Consider the following 20,898-nt stretch of genomic DNA (forward strand, 5'->3'; position numbering starts at 1 on the left):
GTACGTAGACCTGCTGCCTGCTCAAGGCCCTGCAACACAAACTATTCTCCACAGGTAAGCATGCTTATTATGAAGCCACTGAATATGCTAGGATCACATTTTAGTTCAGGAAGAAGTGGTACATCTATAAATGCAACTCGACTCTGAAATACCAAGAGAAAACTCAACATGTCTATTGGTTACCTTGACAGTTTAATGAGGTATATATATACTTTTAATTTACTGACTAAAAATAAGTGAACTATGGAAGAAGATTAAAAGAAGCCATCCCTTAAGGCTTTGGCCACTATCTCTAATCCCATCCACCAGGGAAAGCCGTTTACTAACTTCTGGTTCCAGATTTAGAGGTCACTGATAAGCATAGTCATCCCACAGCAGGTAAAAGAGCATATCACAGGAGAGGGGATGGGGACCACATGAACATTTATTCTTGTTCCAGTAAAAAGAGAAAAAATCATGAATTTAAAAATATGCACTGGTGAGAGCAGAAATACAGAAGGTATTTTCTAGGTAGCAGCTCATAAAAGAACTGGACTTATTTGGAAACCATTTGATAAATGTGGAGTTTAATTCCAGAAGATGGTTTATTTTCAAGTTACATTCATAATAAAAGTGGTAATTTGCTAATATCTAGAGGAGAAATATAACAGAAAAAAAATGTATGCTGCTTTGGAGGGGTAAAGAGGCTTATTTTGCCTATATAAAATGAGTTTATGAAATATTTTTAACTGAGTTAATTTAAGACATGCTGAGGAATTGGCAGCCATGGAGAATTACTTAGCATAGATAGAGAGACACTAAGCATGGACAAAACAGGAATTGCTGCATGTCAACTTGGGTCTCAGGTTACTTTTTACCTCTTCTTGTCACTTAGAGGCCAGTCATAAATGAGGGCAGCACTGCAGTATTTCCTGTCCTGAGCCATGTGTGTTATTTGTCAAGTATTATTTTACTTATTTCACATTGCAAATTTGAGACCATTATCAAATTCTGTATAGGTTTTTAAAACTAATGTAGTTCGAAACAGGAAATTTGACACTCACTTTGTAAAATGAATAAAGACTACAGCAGCGTGAGTGTGCTTATGATAATTTCAAATGACAGAACGACAAATAACATCAAAACCCCTGGAATTACACTGTGTGTAACTACAAGATGAAATAAGGCTTACCATGAACATAGTGCACAGCTTGATGCAGTTTTTGTGTCACAGCATGCAGGCCCTAATAAAAATAAAGAATAAATAGATTCAGTTTTTGGAAATGTAAATTATGTTTGGATACAGTGAACACAGAACCCAGATAATACAGTCCAAACATTTAAAGCCATCTGATTTAATTTAGATCCAAATACTTTTATTAAATAAGCAATAAAATTAACCTCTTGTATTATTTCTCCAGTGCGCTGGCTAGAAAGTGAGTTTAAAGAAATCCAATATAACCGAAGAGTTAATTTGTCTACCTAAAGAAAACGTAACCAAATGCTTAAGAAACATAAGTAACAGCCACTACATTTGTTGCCTTTTATAATTTATCCTGCAGCAGCACTGAGTTTTTCTAAGTCTTAAATAGAATGAATAACCTAGGTTTATCCTTAAGAATTAATTATTTTGAAGGGAAAAAGATCCAGTAAAGAAATATGAGAGTGAATCAAAGTATAACAAAGTTTAACTCAATTATTTTTAGAGGATATGAAAGATGTTTATTCCAAGAATTACATCAAGACAAACATTTAGATATCTCTGGTTTACAAAGTTCACTACAAAATGAGACTGTTTTCATGAAAGAAGCTATTTAAAAACAACCAAAGATGATTTTAAGTAAACACAGACACAATAGTACATGTGTACTATATCTGCATTAAGACATCCTTTGATAAGCACACAGTCTTCTTAAACAGACCATCTTCTCACTAATCAGATAATTATTTCACTGATCCATGAGGCTTAAGCAGAGTTACACATGATGACAGTCTTGGAACAGTTTCAAAAAACATTCAGTACGAATTTCCTTTTACAGCTCTTTTTAAAGCACCGTTGGAACAATAGAAAATGATACACAAACTGAACATGCCATTCACAGCCAGGATGCAAGTACTCGATTCCATGAGTACCACTGAACACCACACAAGTTCATGCTGGAAGTTGGAAACTGAAAGGATGACGGAACTTATGAGAGAGTCAAGGCTCAGCTGAGGCAGTAGGTTTCATCATTAATGAAATTGAAATCTAGCCAACAAAAAGGCTGACACCTGGCACAGCAGCTACAGAATCTAATTACAAGTTGTCAAGATATCTTTGTTGCATCCCATACAAAAGGAAGTACTTGCAGTAGCTCCAAGTCAAGAATCTTATTCAACCACCTAGGCCATTAACATCACTTTTGCATTTATTACAAAGTTTTCCATTAGAGAAATACAAGAAAATGGCTGAAAATTTAAAGCCTCATAGTTTTCCAATTGTTTGCAGATTACTGAAGCTAAACAAAAACAGAGCAGCTCCCTCAGTTAAAATATAACTCCATGAATCAAGCATGAATCAAAAATGGAGATGAATTAGGAGAAGTACCTCAATGCAGTAACTTGAAAGCATAGCAAGCCTAAACAATTTCAGCAGATATGATGATGCAAAGTAAACTGAGTGACCAATAAAGGAGAAGAATCCCAGCTCAGGACTCAAAGCAGCACAGATGCAGTCATCGTAGCAACAGAAACTCTCAGCTCTGTTTTGCCTACAGCACGCTTCAGTGCTCAAAGTTTGAGGCCTAGGTTGCAAAAAGTATCTTTCTGCCTATGGTACAACTGAGCCATTAATCCTCCCGCTTCCTATTTAGCTCACTGGTAAAGTACTTTCATTTATGTGGCTTTGAGTATAAATTCCAAAGACAATAAATGCTCAAATACTGGGGGATAAATTCATAAAAATGCCTCAACAGTGTTTTCAGTGCCATTTCTTTGGCTTTGTCAAGGCAGCGTTCTCAGCATGGGAAAGATAACAAATCTTGGCCCATGCTATAAATCCTTAGGTAATCAATGTAAGTTTTAAAATGCATTCTTACTTTCATCAGGGATTATGTAAGGCCCATTGGATCAATATTTCTTTACACTTTTATCTGGCATTTCCAGAGTTTTGGAAACCCGTAGTTGTTAAAGGTCATGCAGAGTGCTCTTAACTCCCTACTTTCTCTCTTAGAAAGCAAGTCGCTCATGAGAAAAGTTAGTTTCATAGGAAGTTTATTGTTAAACAAAACCCTTTGTCCTTCATATTTTTCCCTGAACAGCTCAATCCTTTGCTGCAGCAGAAATAGAGAATGCTAGCAATCATGCATTTTTCCACACTTAGCTGAAGAAATGAATAACCACACTAAAATTGATAATCATATGATTTGATGGAGAAAAAGGTTTGTTGGTTTTAAGAACATTTTGATGAGGGAAAGGTTTTACCTTTTTAGGTCTAACTGAAGATTTATCTATTAAGGAAGTGATGCAACTTCCAATTTAGTCAAGATCCTAAAGTACTGCAAGTTCAACAAAACAAAGCTGAGATGACAAAGGTAAACTTCATTAAAAAAAAAACAAAAAAAAAAAACAAAAAGAAAACAGTTTCTTATAGGAGAGAAGGGAAAGAGCCTTTCTCCTCATTTCAGTTTGCTCTCGGCTGTTCACTTATTGCCAGATGTCTTGAAGAGACATAAATTTTTATTTCTTTTTACAGTCATTTCTCTATATTTTGGGCTGCTTAAGCATCTTTACAAAGTAAGATACAGGTGTTACAACCTATTCCAGCCAGCTAAGGCAATCCCAAGAACCTTACTTGTACACTGACCCAATACTGTTCCTTACACATGATATAAGAGCAGACCCACCAAGGCTCCAATGTTAATGAAGTAAGCTGAGGATGGTAAGAGACTGGTTGTGGGACTCGTATCAGCTGCACATTCCTTATGCCAAGTAAAACCTGTAAAATACTGCATGCTGTGACTCAACACATCTGCTATGCTTGCTTGTTCATCCATTGTACCACACCCAGCACTAACTTCATCTCAACACCATTTTCATCCATTTTCAACTGCATGCAAGTTCAAGGTGCTTTTTTGTTTGCTTTTTAAACAATGATGAAGGTTCAGGCAAACAGATCGCCTGCAAATATTTTTGGTCTCTTAAGCTCACTTGTAACATTGCAGCTACACACGTTCTTGAACTCAGTCTTGGAGATGCTTTTGTATTGCTAAGTCTGTATGCATTTAGCATTCTGTGGCAATTTCTAAACAGCACTCAATAGGTTTATTTTTAGTAAGAGCACCTCATTCACACATCTTGTAGTGCTGCACGGGGATCGCTGATCTGTATGCATGACTGCAGTGATAAGATCTGGCAATATTCTTTAATAACTGCTTAAACTATTCTCATCGTGTGCTTCAAGCAACATACAATTATTCCAACACCTAAAAAGAGCTCTTTCCACTTGCAGGATTTTCCACTACTCAATATGTGCACCCCTGCCATCTGATAGTTAAGATTTTCCATTATGTCCTTGATTTGATTGACTCCTTTACAGGCAATGGACAGATATGCACACACTGTTCATATGACATAGCTTAAATGCTAATTACAAAGGCTGTAATGAAAAATTATTTTGATGCACAAATCCATGAAGATCAGCTTAGAAATACATACTATGCATTACTAAATAAGAGAAAGTATGTTGGTAGAGACAGAAGCTTTAAGTTCAATAGATGACATCAGTATTTTGCATAATACTGTACACAGCCAAAATTGATGCAGTAGTTTGGGTCAGAGCTGCCTTGTATTTTCCAATTTACAACAAGTTCCAGTAAATTACATTTGCTGCAGCATCACTGAATTTCTTTCCACTCAATCTCTGAGTTACTTAGAACAACACTGCTGTACAGGAAACAATAACACCTCTGAAGAGCAACAAAATAAGTTGAATTTGTTGAAGTAATCATGAATGAAGACTTGGAATCAACATTTATGCTGTTATTAATATAAAAGAAAGCAGAGATAAATGAAACAGTCACCTATATGAGCAGTGTCCTCAGGAGGAGAGATTTCCTGACAACTCCTGCTTTCATCCCACATGGTGGAACAGACCCCAGACACACACTCCGCTTGGCCCTTGTCTCCTAGGACAACTACTACTAATGCTTGAACATGGAATGAATAGCACACTAGACAAGGTAAATGGTAAAAATAAAAATAAGTTTAAAAGTCCCATTTCCCTGCATTAGATGCTGTAAGCAGTCCTATATGAAGTACCAGAGTAAGGCATGAGCAAGAATTCCAAAACACTGCATGAGCAATTGAAGCCAGTACTGAAATCACATTTGGAGGCCAAAGACAACAGGAAAGACATGCCACACTGATATCAAGAAAACAGATTATCATAGGAGGAAGATACACTGGTTTTGGTATCTTTGTTTTGTTTTTTGTTTTGTTTTTTTAACAAAATGGTTATTATCAGGCAAATTCTGCCCCTTCCACCCAATGGTACAGACATCTACTACACCTTCAATTTTTTCCATCTTCCATAAATGTTATTATCCCAAGTTTAGCTTACAATGTGAAATACACTCAAATCCTGGAGAAAGATAAGATACAAGTAATTACAGCACTACAAAACAAAGCTGACAGCCTGTGTGTTAGCTCAATATGTCAAAAACACAGGCAGTAAAGCCTCTCAGTAGCTGTGGTGCATCTACTGTCATCCCTCATCAGGTGAAGAACTGAAAAATCAGCAAGTGCTGTGTTTCCTCATTCTATTCTATGAACCAAGGCTGCTGTTCTAAAGAGGTTGTTCTTGTCTCCCATGGGACCGAGCTAGAGGTATGAGCTTGAAACATTGCCCCAAAGCACTCAAATACTTTCAAACATACAAACGTGGAGTTTTCTATTAGGGAGGTAACTGACATAAATATCAAGGTGAAATTCTAGGCACTCTGAGTCACTCTCAAAGCTAGAAGAGGGTTGTACACACCAAACTGATAACAATGATTCTCCACTGGAGTGCAAAAATTACAGATGCGTTACTTAAAATAACACCAATCATTTTATCTGCAGATCTGAGATCATCAGTATCTCCACGGTTGCTTTAATATCATTAGTGGCCTAACCTGTTTGGAATTAAAAGACAGAAGAGCTGTCCTGCATAAATCTGATGTTACTGTGTGATGTCCAAACCACAACTGGAACTGCCCATGCTGTGACTAATACAGAAGTGGCTTAAGACCTCATAATAGTAATACTGAGTATCCCAGGGCTGCTTCCTCAATGGAAACTTTACTCAGGAAAGAAGGAACTAGGTGATGTTTTTTAATTTATTTACATTGTGTATATTTTAAAGGTGCAGATTTTGAATGATTTCTTAGAAAAAAAAGCATTCAATGGCTAAAAAACATACAGACCTCAACTGACAAGTTACGTATGCAAATATTCCCTACAATGATGATTCTATATGTTAATTTAACAGCATGTTGCTTTCCCAGATCAGTTCAGAGATTCAACTAAACATCTCTGGACGCTCTGAGACCCTAAAAATTCAACAAATGAGATTTCTAATCAAGTCTCAAAAATCACCATTTGGACTTCAATATTTTCAGAATTAAGTGAAAAATTATTTCTTCTAAAAATGCTATTCAAGACCTAACAGAAACGCGGGTTTTCAGGCATTCCCAGCGAGAAATCACACATTTCTCAGGCATGTAAGGTTTCTTGGCAATGCTGTGTGTTGAGCTGGCGTTCAGCCAGCAAACAGCACAGTAGCCAGCTTCCACACGGCTAACTGCACATGAAAAGGGAATCAGATGGAGGAGCTGCATGTTGCTTGCTACTGCCATCTAGCCTTACCGTGACAGCATGGGCACAGCCGCGCCACATGGCTCTTCGTGCTACATCAGCCCTGCTAGCGGCTATGCGCCAAAAGCAGGGGAGGGAGAAGAAAAATTGTAAACATTTCAGAGGAATAAATGACCTGGCCATAAGCACGCAGAGATATGAATAAAACAGATGTGTATGCAGCAGACAAAACAAATCCATGCAAGGGACCAGAATATATGCTTGCTGTGTGCTGTTACATAAGAGCAATGGCTCTGAGCCGTCTGCGTGACAGCAGAAGCTGTCACCAGGGGATAAGCAGAAACAAAGCAAGCAACCTGATTTAGCACAAATATGAGTTGTTCACTTATATCAACAAATGACAGCTTTAATGAGCACAGTCTCTCAGATATTCTCCTTTAGCACGGATTTTGAAACAGAAAACTCAATGTGGGAAAGTCTGTCTCTCTCCCTAACCAGTCCTACATTCACCAGCTATGAACTGTTCTAATATCCCTGACCCTACAGATAAGCCTCCCTTTTGTTTCATCTATTTATATTTTTAAACCTCTTTCTACAAAGCAGAACCATCATGCTGAAGTCCAAACTGACTTTCAACTGTGCCATTATTAAACAGTACTTATTCCTCCAGATTCACTTTTTATACGGCTTGCCATCATTAATTCTGAGCTTCACTGTCCTGACTGCACAATGAACTGCACTCCTTAGGCATAGCTCCTTTCTTTCCTTTCTACTTCCATAACAGATGCAAACATACAAGAACTTCAACACAAAGCTTGATATCATTCTCTCCTTTGAAATCACCACAGCAGCTCTGGGAACCTCATCTTCTCTGCAATTTCATTAAAAGAAAGAAACAAAACACAATACTGATCTGAGAGCCACTGAAATTCCTATTGTATGGATTTCTTTTTTTTTTTAAGTTATTCACAAAGAAACATTTTTAAGGATCCTGCTCAGGATTTAACATTGTTATTGCATAACTAGTTCAACAGCTTCCCCCACCATGTACTTTTCTCAACATGTAAATTTTTTCAAGTTATTTCTAAGGCAATAACTCGATATCAAAAGTTTAATTTCAGAGTGTGACAGATGACGAATTTCCTCCCTATTTAAGTGCTCCCCCCATAGCGCTATTCTAGTCTTGCAGAATAAAAATGGCCAACTGAAAAAGAAATGAAGAAGATGAGAATTACAAAGTATTTTCAGTCATCTACTCAAAAAGCATTTTTCAAGGTTTTTCATTAAAACTGTGTCCAAAACTCACATTTCAGAGAGAGGATTAATGCTGGGGGGGAAAGGGGCTACCCTTCTCAAATGATGCAGATTAAAGAACATTCCTTCAAGAGCTTCACAGCCTTGCTTAGCAATACGTCACACCACATTAACTACATATATTGTAAACACATTTATGATATTGCAAAGATAAATGCTGTCATTCTGCTATACATATAGAAAGGAAGCTTTCTGTTATATAAAGGAGTGCAATAAGTTTAACACAGCAGCTCAGTGAGTGCTTATATGCTGAGCTCAGGCATATTACCAAGCCTTCATGTAAGAAAGATAAACTAACCTTAATATTAAACCCTTTCTGTCTAGGAAGACTATTAAACTCTTCAGTAATGCAAGGAGATCAGGTTTCACTTCCTGTTCTGCTTGCTGCTGTAATAGATGCTCAGAAGGACATCTGCCGCTCCAAACAAGGCATTCTGACTGCTCCACAGGATGGGCTGTGCTATTTAGTGAACTTCCATGCTACTTTTTAGAAGTTTAGAAGACAAAATGTTATTTTTTTTTCCTTCTTCCTCTTGTATTATTTTTTTCCTTCTGAATATCACTGAATGCAGAGAACTGCCGATGAATTACAACACTTCCAGAAATCCAAGGATGGAGAAAAGAAACATTCAGATATATCTCAACTTCATGGCAGTGATGGGTACATAATGCATCCTGCTGTCCAGAAATGTACTACTCCATGTTATGAACATAGTAGCCACTACACCCAAATGCAGCTACAATGTAGCTCTCAGCCATTTGTTGGTTCATTTTGCATTCTCCAGTTAAGGAGTGGGGAAAAAAAAACACAAACCAAAAACAGGGAGTATTAAAACATCTGCTGCAGCACATCCAGTCAACTGTTAATGAGAATGTTGATGTGGAGTTCAGGAGTGGAACTGTATTTATCAAGAAGGCAAGCAAACATTATGGAAAAAGTAAGAGGAAAAGAGCCATTGAGCTGTCTTTAAGAGCAGTCTCAATCAGAGCATCCCTGGAGGTATTTCAGTTTAACCACCTTCCCTAAGGTTTGATGTTTATTGTTCTTTCTCTATTTTTAAAGAGCGTTTTCTTGATACAGAACAGAAAAACAGAGTAGATGAAAGGAAATAAGCCTGATGAATCATCTCTGTCCTCAAACAGAAGCAGAGTACTGAGATGTTACAATCTTTTCCTTCCCTTCTTTTTCTTGTTTTGATGTCAGCAAAAAACAAAATTCTGGTCAGGGCAGACCTGGAGGTCCAAAGTAGCACCAGAGGGATTACTCTCAAGTTAATTCTGGTCAGGTTTAAGGTAACAGCTCTTACAAGGCACAGTAATTCTGATAAGGTATTCTTTCCTACTGCAAGATAACCCAAAAACTGCACATTGGATATTTCTGATTACTCCTCTGCCCTCGCCACTTTTGGTCTCCTTACAGCACTAGTTTTCACAAGAACACTATACAAGGTCGTTTTGGAGTATGCTAATTATTGGTGGGATCATAATGACAGTGCTTTTTAAATCATGACACGTGCTCTGCCTGTATTAATGTCCATGACTCAACAGCAGCAATCAGATAAAACTTGCTCTAACTAAAATACAGAAATTATTTTCATGGCACATATAGAAAGCTGAGTTCTTTTAATGACAAAGCAGACAACAGGCCATCTTATCAATTTAAGCATGACAATGAAACGGCAGTGAGTTTTTATTGTGACTGCTATTTCATTTGATTCTTTAACTATTCCTTTTACAGGCTGTAGAACTTCTGGAAGAAGGTTTCCACAAGTTTAGAGAAACACTGCTTTGTTATCTTTATTTCATGGTTTATAGGACTACTACATCCAAATTCTTTATAGAAGTAGTAACCAGTGCAATACCAAATACTCTTTCTGAGAGCTAAGTGATTATGACCAGTCTTCTATTAAAGGCAAAACAGCAATCTTTCAGTAAAGCATTAAAGAAAAGCAGTATGTATTTCAAAACCCTTTTTAGATCCTTGAGATCTGTGCCGCAAAGCTTTCCCCCACACTATTGTCACAGAGGCAGCAATGACAGCTCCCCAGCTCTGGCAGGAAGCTGCCCACACACAGAACCCAGAATCCATTCTTGCTGAAGTGGCTTCCCATGTCCAGGTCTGGACATGATGCCCCCCATCCTACAGCCCTTCCCTAGGGATTCATCAGCTGCTGTAGAAAAACACTTTGCAACCCGTTGCAGTGCTCTCAGCCCACGTATCAATAGGACTGGGAAGCAGAGCAGGATTTTTCTAAAGAGTCCTGTTTCATCTCCTGCCTACCCTGCCCTCAAAACACACTGCAGTCTCAGCACGTGTGTTCTCCATGTGTTCTGAGGTGCCAGAACCAGGCTGATGTGCTGCTCCCCCTCAGCCACTGGGAAACAAATAGTGAGGATGAGGGAGTGCATGCAAACAGAAAGCACAGCCTGCTGCAAGTCCCTCTACTGCAAAAGAAATGCCAGACAAGCAAAATCTAGTTTAATCCCCAGAGAGGCAGCATAAGGAATGATATGTTAATGCCCTGACAGTTACTACCATGAAGGTACCTGTTCATCACTTGTATTTCCACAACTGCTAGAGTACATTTTGGCTGCAGTCTTCCATGCCAAAGGGTTTAGTTAACATCTGTGTAGTGCTCATGTTTAGAAATAATCCTCCATTGTGGATCAGAGATTTTTGTTTTACTGCATTTCAGTGCAGAGAAACACCAGGTTTGAGCATACGGTTACAATAAGTTGATTGCTCAAGATCATTTCCAAGTACGTGAGAAAATACTTGAGGAACAGAGAAATAAAATCAGACTGTTTTAAAGTCATAACACCATATTTGTCATCCTCTGCTGATACACTGTGCCTTCCAACAAGGGAAAAACTAAAGGAGTGTCCAAAGGAAAACACACTGCCATCACCTGAAGGAAATAAAACATGGTTTCAGTTGTACAAAACCCTATATTCAATAAAAATACATGCAAAAATAGTAATTATAACATAATTTGGAGGCCTTATTTCTTTTAAAAAATGTTAATTCACAGAGTAAGAGTGGATGAACTAAACTGATGTGAGATTTTTGACCCTTACTGAAGATCAAGAAGTCCTGCACCATCTCAAATGTTTACCCTCAATCAATTATTATTAGCATGAAAATGCATTGGATTATGCAAATTCCAATTGATACCAAATATTTAACTTCACACAAGCACCCACACACCAAAGTAATGAAGCTGGAAGGCGTGATCACTATTCCCTTCAACAAGAAGTGAGCCAATAAATACAAGTTGGCAAAGCATTGGTGTTACTTTCCCTAATGTTTGCAAAGGTATAAATGCAGCAGGCTTTCAGCAAGTAAAAACAGTAATACCAGCAGCTTTCCACAAACAGAACAAACCAATCAATACTGCTCAGAGGCCAGTATTACCAATTACTCACAGGAACTGGCTTAATTATTTTTCCAGTTTCCCCATATGGATCCCACTAGATAAACTATTCAAGGCCTTCACCCATCACTGTCACCATTTGTTTGGTTAATGAACCGTGAAAGCAGCTCTGCTCTCTCTCTGCCTCTCTTCTGGGTACTCCTAGTATATATAGAGCCCAAAGTAAGTGATGTGTTTTTCAATCCAGTTTTATTTACTGAACTAAAGTAGGTTATTCACATACCTACAATAGCACCACAAAAACCACTTCTCCAGCTTGTTTTACTTACAACAAAAGACAACACCTCTTCTTGCTTCACAATTATTTCAAATAAAAATGTTTGATTCACAAACAATGCATCCTGGACTATCAAAGAACCAGAAGTAATATCACATTCTTCATGGGATTACATATTCCTTTTCTATCTGTAAACGATGAATACAATTTAAAGCGTTCCAAAGGGAACTGAATTATCCCACGTGAAACAAGTCAGTATGATTAACCTAGTCCACATCACAAGGGCAGGCCACAGCATCCACTGGTTTTTACCTTGTACAGGTAGATAATTAGTTCACATTTTGTGAAGCAAACAAGATGCACTTTTACATAATACACTATTTTGATTAAACCCATTGCTTTTTCTTCTTCCAAAAGCTTCTGCTTTGTATCATTCCCTTCACTTAACTGCAAATCCATCCTACTTCACACCTGGTAACTGGGAGACCCCTAAACTCATAACACTTGGGATTAAATAGTGTTGTAGGATAAAGCTGTCCAAGAACAGCATGCTGGTGGTGAGTTTTATTTCCATAGGCAGTCTAAATTTCAACACTGACAAGCATGATTCTCCCTCGAACATCAGAAAAAAAACTTAGAAAATAAATAAAAATCAAGGTTCAGCGATTATGTCACATGCTGCGTGCTTTGCTTGTAGACCTTCAAGCAGCCTTCGAGCTGTCTGCACCAGAGAAAAAGCTTTTGCCTGTTATGCTATTTATTTTTCACACTTCTCCTGTTCTCGTCCATTTTTCTTAAGAGCAGAAAAGACTTCGCTTCAACATTTGCTATAAGGCACAAGTTCGCATCTTAAGAACAAAGAGCATTCCCAAATGAAAATACTTAACAGCCTGATTTATCTGTCTGGTTTTAAGGCACATACATTTAAACAAGAAGCACAAAATTGCTCAAGTTGCTTAAAAGAAAATCATACACACAATCATACACACATCGTCACAGCAAAAAGAAAAAGAAATTTCAGTTTGAATCCTAGCAGACTTTATGTTTTCTCTCAATGATACAAGCTCACCTCCAAGCCATCCCCCTATATTCTGTGAAGTGCCAAGAACACAGAAGTACATTCCCACTAATATTCCTTCAGTGCCTGGCACATCACGCTTACATTTGATCCACGTGCATTGTTCCCACTGGAACACACAAAATACATAATTATGGAAAAACACTGGATTTATTTCCAACAAATAAGCCCTGAAGCCTTCCTTCCAAAGCAACCCAAACCAATCACTGTCCTTTCTACAAATACACTCCAAAGATTAATTTAAAAGAGCTGGATTGCTTTTCTATTGAGCTCAGGTATCCAAAAAAACTCCCAGTGAGAGTTTACAAAGAAAAGGGGTCAGTCTACTGATCTCTTCTGATCTATGAAGACATACTTCCCCAGCCCTTCCACTTACCAAAACAACAGTTTACCACCAGGGACACAAGTAACAAAATCACTCAAGTTTTAAAGCCCTCATTTTATGTCTGCGTTGTATCATACATTCAACTTAGAGTATTTACAATTTTCTCTACTCCCATTTACTTACGTATTTATTCCAAATAGTGAATATTTTCCCATAATACAATGTGGTTTAAATGTTTTTCCTACTTCAAGGCCAAACACCACTGTAGATTCCAGCTGCTCATTTCAGTGAGCTCAAAATGACCAATGTTTGAAGAAAAAAAGATGGTTGTTTTGTTTTCATAAGTGCATCCATTGTCAGCTCTCCCAGAACGGCCATCTAAAAATCAGTAACCAGCTTTACAGTAGCTCTCAGTCTTGACCTTTTCATATATTTGCCTTTATTCCCCTTTGTTTTCAAATATGAAAAGCTTTCAGGGATTTTCAAAAAGACTCATACACACTGACACCAACAGGAGAAATACATATTTTATTGTAATATCCTATAATCAGGATCGCCTTGAAAAGGAATACTGTGTGAAACAGACATTATCATTTGTTAGTAAACTTGTTCTATTACTCTCCATGCACATGCCTGTATTTTGTGCAACACAAGGGCCTCCTTTTCAGAGACTTCTCTGTAGTATCTGAAGGTGCATTTCATCTTTCATTAGTATGCTTTGCATTTTAAAAGGAATGTAAACTTAAGATAGCATAGTCGCTTTTTGTTTAATTGGCTTTCTCCCTCACCCCAACTTAACATATTAGACAACAGGTGAACAGACTGTGAGACTGTTTCAGTTGAATTGTACCTCACCTGTAAGAAGCATCTTCCTCAACACCTTACTCACTCCAAGAAACAAACACAAGGCCTACACTGCACAAACCAGAAAGGAAAAGCACTAGTGCAAGTTAACGTGCAAATAAGTGGAGCAGTGAAAATGGCAAAAATGAACTCTATTTCAATAATCTAAACTGAATATTGTTAAAGTCTTCCTTCAGCTTACACTCGTTCGCAAGTTTTTCCTCATTTCAATGGAACCTTACAAATCTCGCTGAAGTGTTTAAAGAACATAAAGTATTGAAAAAGCTGATCCATACTCAGCCACACTAAAGAGGAATTTCCCTGTTAGCCTAGAAGCAGATCTTCCACAAGCACTTTTATGTTCTCCACCTCTCGTGATACAAACACGCAGCCAAATTGCAATATGTGCCAGCAAACCTACATGTGATCAATTAATTAATATTTGATATTCAAAAAGCAAGGCCAGCTAATTCTCTCACTGAGATTAAAAGAACGCTTACTATTAATGGCTGCTACAGGTACATTTGTGATCCTGCAACTCAAATACAGTATTTTAAGCCCATAGGAAGGGACAGATGCACTAAAGCTGTTCACAGAAAGATGACTTCTCTTTTCATAATTGCTTCCCACTAATTCTGTCACTGACATACCAGTAATTACTATTTCTAAATGCCTTCCCTTCTTTCTTCATTTTTAATTATAATCTGTCAGCACCTAAAAATGTACAAACCATACAGAAGACAAATACACATTTCCTACAAAGGCTATAGGGTTTTCAAAGGAAGGAATAACAAGAGTAAGTTCTGCCACTAGGCAGAAGACATCAGCTTTGCAGAGCTTTGCATGGGAGTCCCAGCTTGGAATAAAAATAAACACAATTTTTTGATGGGATAGATCTGAGAAGTCATAAGGCAAAAAAGAATTACATAAACCAAAAGAAGGAAGGACTCCACCTCACTCTTACCCTAGTTGTTCTTTTAAGAATCTTTTCTCCCTTAAAGACAATGACATAAAAAACTCGCTCATCACCTCCACCAATATAAGAACAACATCTTCCATCTTCTTCTGAAAGCTTTTTACTTCCTCTCCTTACAAGCTTTTCTTCTGCACTTATATTACAACCTATACATGGTGAACCACTTCAGTATCATGGAATATTGAATCCAATCTCCCACGTGAACACATATCAGAATGTTTATAAAAGTGGTCAATTTTCTTTGCAGCGAACTTTCCAGAGTACAAGCAACATACTCAGTGCCTCCAGAAATACCTGCAACAAGTCCCTTGAATTGCTAATTGGAGTAAATTAGATGCAAACAGGTTCACATTGTCTACAACTGCTCATAAACCAGTGCAAAGTATCTACTGCTGTGAAGGCCCTTACTAGAGGGGGCCCATAAAATAATGTCTCAGTAGCATTCTGTTGGATAAAAAATAAAAATAATTAAAAAGGAAGCCAGAGTGAGAGAACCTGAATCACAATAAAGATGATCTACCTTGATTCAACTGGGTAAGTTCATAGCAAACTTCTCGATCACTCTTAAACTCACTTCCCATCTCCAGAAAACAGTTTTAAAAGCCAAAAAACTATCACAGTGCTCTGCCTGTTAAATAAGGTTGCCTTCCAATTCTCAGCTATTAAGAATTCATTTCTCTTCACGTGTGAGAGGGAATTACCTAATCCATCACAGATCATCCATACCCTCAGAATAGTACCTACAATTAGGGCATGCATCTATAATATTTTACCAGAAATTTAACCCTTATCCCACTGGCCCCTGAAGTCTTAATCAATCCAACTATAAAGCCACTAAACCTATGGGGCAATATACCTGTATTTTATAGGAAGTATAAGTGTATTTCTTTTATTTTCAGTCATTTCACTCTTTTTGTCTAAGTAACCTCCTCTGGACTCTGGAAGGCACAAAAAGAATCACAGTAGAACTTCAGTTACTTTCTTTCAAGTATTCCATTTTTTAAGTGGCAGATCAAGTAGCAACATCTTATAGGCAAAGTGCTTTCCCTGTCATCAACATACATTTACACGCATTTTTAATCATTCTATAAAATGTTCCAGAAGAAAGGAGTGGTGGTAAATTGTGTGATCTAATTCTGTTGTCTTAGTATCATTTCAACATAGCTTAAATTGGGAATGGGGAGAAGGGGGCCGGTGTCATTCATCTCTTATAACCACTTCCAGCCCTGTGCCTGGGTACAGCTTTCTGGGTAGGTCTGACCTCTCTTTTTCTTTGCATAACTAATATTTCATATATGCTTTATTTAGTTTAAGAACATGCATTTAAATTAGACCTCTGTAAACCCTCAGTTTCTCAGTTTTCTAGGTCAGAAACATCCTACACTGTGGATTCAGGAAATGAAAGCAGACGGTTGTCAAAGTAAAGGAGAGCAATCAGCACTCCTGGATTCTGCTCACCAAAGTTTACGCATCATTGCTTTAGCTTTAAGCCTCAATTTAACTTAAATATAAAATTGGTGGTTGTTTCCCAAGCAGAAGCACTGGGAAGCATTTCAGTTAATGCTTGTAATTTAAAGTTTGAGAACTTCAGAAGACCTACTAAAAAAGGATCTCTATTTTTCAGCCATCATTTTTGTAAGTATGGTAGGGGAAAAAAATGTTAGACATGCAGAATGAAATTTTAAAAGAAAGAACTGTAAAGCATTCCTGCTACAGTTACAACAATGCTAATGTTTCTGTCATAGCTACGCTGCTAAAGAACACTGTTTAGTTCAAAGCATAACATTATATCATGGTTTCTCAAGTATCACATTATTGGCACTTCTTGACATGGCTTGACATGATACAGCTCCAGAAGGATTGCACATTCATTCAGCTGCTGTGCTGACAAATTACATGTTACCGCAATGCAACACTCAAAGAATTTTCTTTCCTTCACACTTTTCCTAGTGATAAAGGCCAAAACAAAATTTCTGAAGATTACCCTTCTGTTACTCCAGTACCATCCCTCCCAAACTTTATGGTACTACTATTGCCAAAACCTTTTCTCTTCCAAATTTGACAGAAGTTTTCTTTCTGTGGGCAACAAACAGCTGAGTACAGTAACTGTCATACAGCTGTTCTGTCCCAGTGAAGTTTGATCAGCTACATTCAAGCCAAAATAATCTGACAGCAAGAAAAAACATACTTCACTTGTTGGCTGAAGATACGCTGTGCTGAACATTAAAAAAGCCTTACACCATTTTCTACATAGTTAGGAGTGATCTCCATGGAAGAATAACATCTCATCCATAAGTAAGATGCTGTAACCAATTTCATATTTGTCAGTGCCTCCCACTCAGAAACCAAGTGCTGTTTCTCAGTATTTTACTCAAAAATCATGGAAAATGCAAGGGAAAAAAAACCAACACTTGGTTTACTCAGAAACCAAAGAAAAAAATATATACATAGCCTCAAAATGTCTAAATTCTTGTTGATTATAAATGTCACAAAAATTCTCTGGATGCTATTTGCTAGGAAAATGAAATGGAAATGCTAAGGCACTCAATACAAAACAACCAAACACTTGAGGGAAAATATTAATATAGTTCTAAGATAAATAAAAATGGAAGAGATTCGAGAAAGTAATGTGCTGAAATAACAGCAGTGACCTGGCACACTGCAATATTATGGGAGGATTGGGTTTTGTGGGTTTCACTCTATGGTTCAGATTTGCTTACATATAAATTAGGCTCTGCTGCCAGATTCCAGTCTGAGATCAATATCTCATTTGAAAGGGAATTATTTGCATTCAAACTACTTCTATTCTAATGGCAGCAGGGACAAGATTAGTAAAATTAAATATTTTTACTTCCACTTTTTTCCATTAACTATTTTCAGTATATGTTTAAAGCATCAAGGGATAAGCAACCAAGATTGCTCTACTGCTTTATTTGCTAGGGAGCAGGCTGACTAGTGCAAGAACAAGCCAAGCAAACCTCTGATATTGCTGAAATAACCATTTAATTATTTTTTCATCAGTCTTTCATTTGCTGTCAGTGCAGAATTTATCTGACTTAACAATAAAGAGGAAGACCCATTGCTAACAATACTTTATCCTATTAGTGAGACTAATCATTTTCCTAGTTTAGATCTACCTGAAAGTACACAGCAACTGGCTAGACTTATAGATGACGCTTCAAAAAGCAGACACATGTCATGACAGCGTTGAAAGCTTTCCCTGTCTAGGTAGCTGGCTGAAACAAACCCTAAATGTTATACAATTGCCCACCAGGATACCTGACAGAACAAACGAACTAAATTAACAGTCTGAGCTCAGTTGCCAGAGAAAAGTAAAGCTCATTTTGGCTCCAATTTTGACTTTTCAGACCCCTCCATAGCTGTACAACAATTTAAATAACAGACTTTATAAAAATAGAACCACACCGCTGTCAAAGTACAGCGATAACCATCTCAGCCACTCACAGACACCAAGCAAATAGGTGTCTGAAAAGGGCTCAGTTTGCTTTATGCCATAGCAATTTAACTTACTGAAAAGAAATTATGAGATAGGTCCTCCTCACATCCCTAACTTCTTCATTTCAACAAGGAAAGTGAAAGAGTGGCACTGCAGTTTGTTTTCTGCTTTTGCTGCGTGATTGTTCCTGTTCTTTTCTGTTCATCCCCCCACCCAGATGTTTTGAAAATAGCAGAAGCAAGAACTGGGGCAGGTGCTGCAGCCAACAGAGGTGGGAAGCACAAGAGCCTGGAAACATCCTCAGCAGAGCAAGTCCTCTGCTTTTCTAATCTTGCATGACAACCTCTTGGCACACACAAGAGTTTAGTAATGCATGGAGAAAGTTGTACATGACAACAATGTACTGTGCAAACAAATTTTAACTTTTCAATTTCATCTTTAATTGTCTTATAGAAGCCTCCTTCAGAATAGAGTGGTGCACCCACCCCCTGTATTAATAATAAATCCCTGCTTGGACTTTGACTTCTGTTAGAGCTTTTTTTTGCTATAAAATGAGCTGGTTTCTTTGAGGGCTTTGTTCTGTTTTCATGTTTGTTGCTGTTTTTTGTTGTGGTTTGTTTTACTTTTAAGTTAATATGCAATGCAAAGAGTAAAGCAGAAAAGGTAAGTAATTCTAAAGGAAAAGGTCCCCTGAGATTAAATTATGCCTTGGTTTTGTAATGTTTGCTATTGGTATTCCACATCATTACTTCATGTGGGGCATAGGGCTTGAGGGTGATGCCACAAGTCAGATATAGCCCAAAGTACTATTAAGCTCTAAAGAGTTTGCTGGGGGAAAAAAAGAATAAAAAGAAAAAAAAGCTGTTTTTCTAAATGATCACAGCAGTTCCACCAATGTAAATTTTAAGATTATGAAGATGGTGGAATTAAACTCAAAAGGAAAAAGCTTTTAATGTTCCCACTTATTATCTAGCTTTTTTCTGTTCTTACATGGCATTTGGAAACCACAAATCTAACTCCAGAGCATAGATACACTATGCTGTAAGAGGAAAAGTGGTTTTAAAGAGATTGTGTATGGAAGACACCTAAACAAACTACCCATTATGAGCTTTTTGGCATCCTCAGATCTATTTTCTGAGGTTTTTGCTGGGATAAGACTTCTACACAACATACATAACATTTAATGCACAGATCTGTATCAATTCACTTACAGATTAAAATGTAAACTGTGGGATCACCATATGGACAGATCTATCCATAGTCCTTTTTTCTTTCAAGATGCATACCTCCATAGCTCTACAGATATTGAAATGTTTCTATAACCATTTGAGAGAAAAAGTAAAAACAAAAAACTTAGTAAAATGCTGAGCGAAAACAGTCACAAACAGAATTATGCTCTCCAAAACGTACAATATGGAGGAAAGTAACAGACTAGCAATGCTACACAGTGTAAAAGCAGAATAAAACTAGGCAGTGAAAGGCTAAATACTAAATTAGCTCAAGCTCTACCTGCCTCAGAACACTGTCATTTCTACTGACATCAATAACTATGATCAAAATAAAGTCTCACTATCTGAAATCCCACAGGGAGGCACATGTTTTGTTTCTGCATCTCTGTGTACTTCTGCATACAAAAGTCAATGAGATAAGAACACATAGTATTTTTCATATAAGTGAAGCTACACACTAGGTAAGATGAAGTATTTCCTTCAGGTAAAAAAAATGATCTTGTTACCTGAAGTGCTGAAATGCTCAGAAACTTTACAGTGTTCTTAAAACCAAAGTTTTCCTAAAAGGTAATATTTTTTTCAGCTGCTTACATTAGCCAAAGCAGGTCACTTTCACCCTTGTTTGTCTTTTATTAGAAATGAAATCCAAATAAAAATCATTAAATAAGCACTTTCCAGCTGGAAATATTCCAGTTTCAGTGGCAACATAAAATATTAGATGCAATGAAGCTTACTTTGCTACAGTGAGCCTGATGAAATGACATTAAATTTGAAGGTGCGGAGTATCCTTTGCTGGTAAAGTACCTGGATAGTTTACTTATACTAGAACACAAACACCAGAAGCTATAGCACTTGGTTACTCTAGGCGAAAATAGCATCTCTGATCACATACCAATGATTTTACCTCCTCTAAACCAAGTTTGGTTAAGGTAAAATTTCATTTGCTAGGCACATAACTAAAATATTTCAGATTACACTTAAGCTACAGCTCTACAACCTACTTATGAAGACAAACCAATTGCAAGGCTTTTCAAAAAAAGTAACATTTTAATAAAACTTTGCTTAAACACCAGCACAGGTTAAAAAGAAAAAAAATAAGTAAAAACTACATGAATCTTTTAGAAACAGGGAGAAATCTAAGCTCTTTCACAGGAAGGTCCACAGGATATGTCTTTCTCCACAGTTATCATCATATGTGGTGTCAGAATGGTT

At 37.3% G+C, this 20,898-nt stretch overlaps 1 protein-coding gene across 16 annotated transcripts in view; it reads right to left on the bottom strand.

Moving 5' to 3' along the window:
• ATP2B2 (ATPase plasma membrane Ca2+ transporting 2) overlaps positions 1 to 20,898 on the bottom strand; it is a 303,612-nt gene that overhangs the window by 235,247 nt on the left and 47,467 nt on the right. For 12 of the 16 annotated variants that reach the window (XM_072347778.1, XM_072347814.1, XM_072347821.1 and 9 more), the window contains one exon: positions 1,172 to 1,223. The exons of the other annotated variants lie outside the window; for them this stretch is intronic. The gene's annotated coding sequence lies outside the window, so the exon portion shown is untranslated. The remainder of the gene's footprint in view (positions 1 to 1,171; positions 1,224 to 20,898) is intronic. 16 annotated transcript variants of the gene reach the window in all.

Source organism: Excalfactoria chinensis, chromosome 12 (assembly GCF_039878825.1).
Source record: "Excalfactoria chinensis isolate bCotChi1 chromosome 12, bCotChi1.hap2, whole genome shotgun sequence".
NCBI lineage: Eukaryota > Metazoa > Chordata > Aves > Galliformes > Phasianidae > Excalfactoria > Excalfactoria chinensis.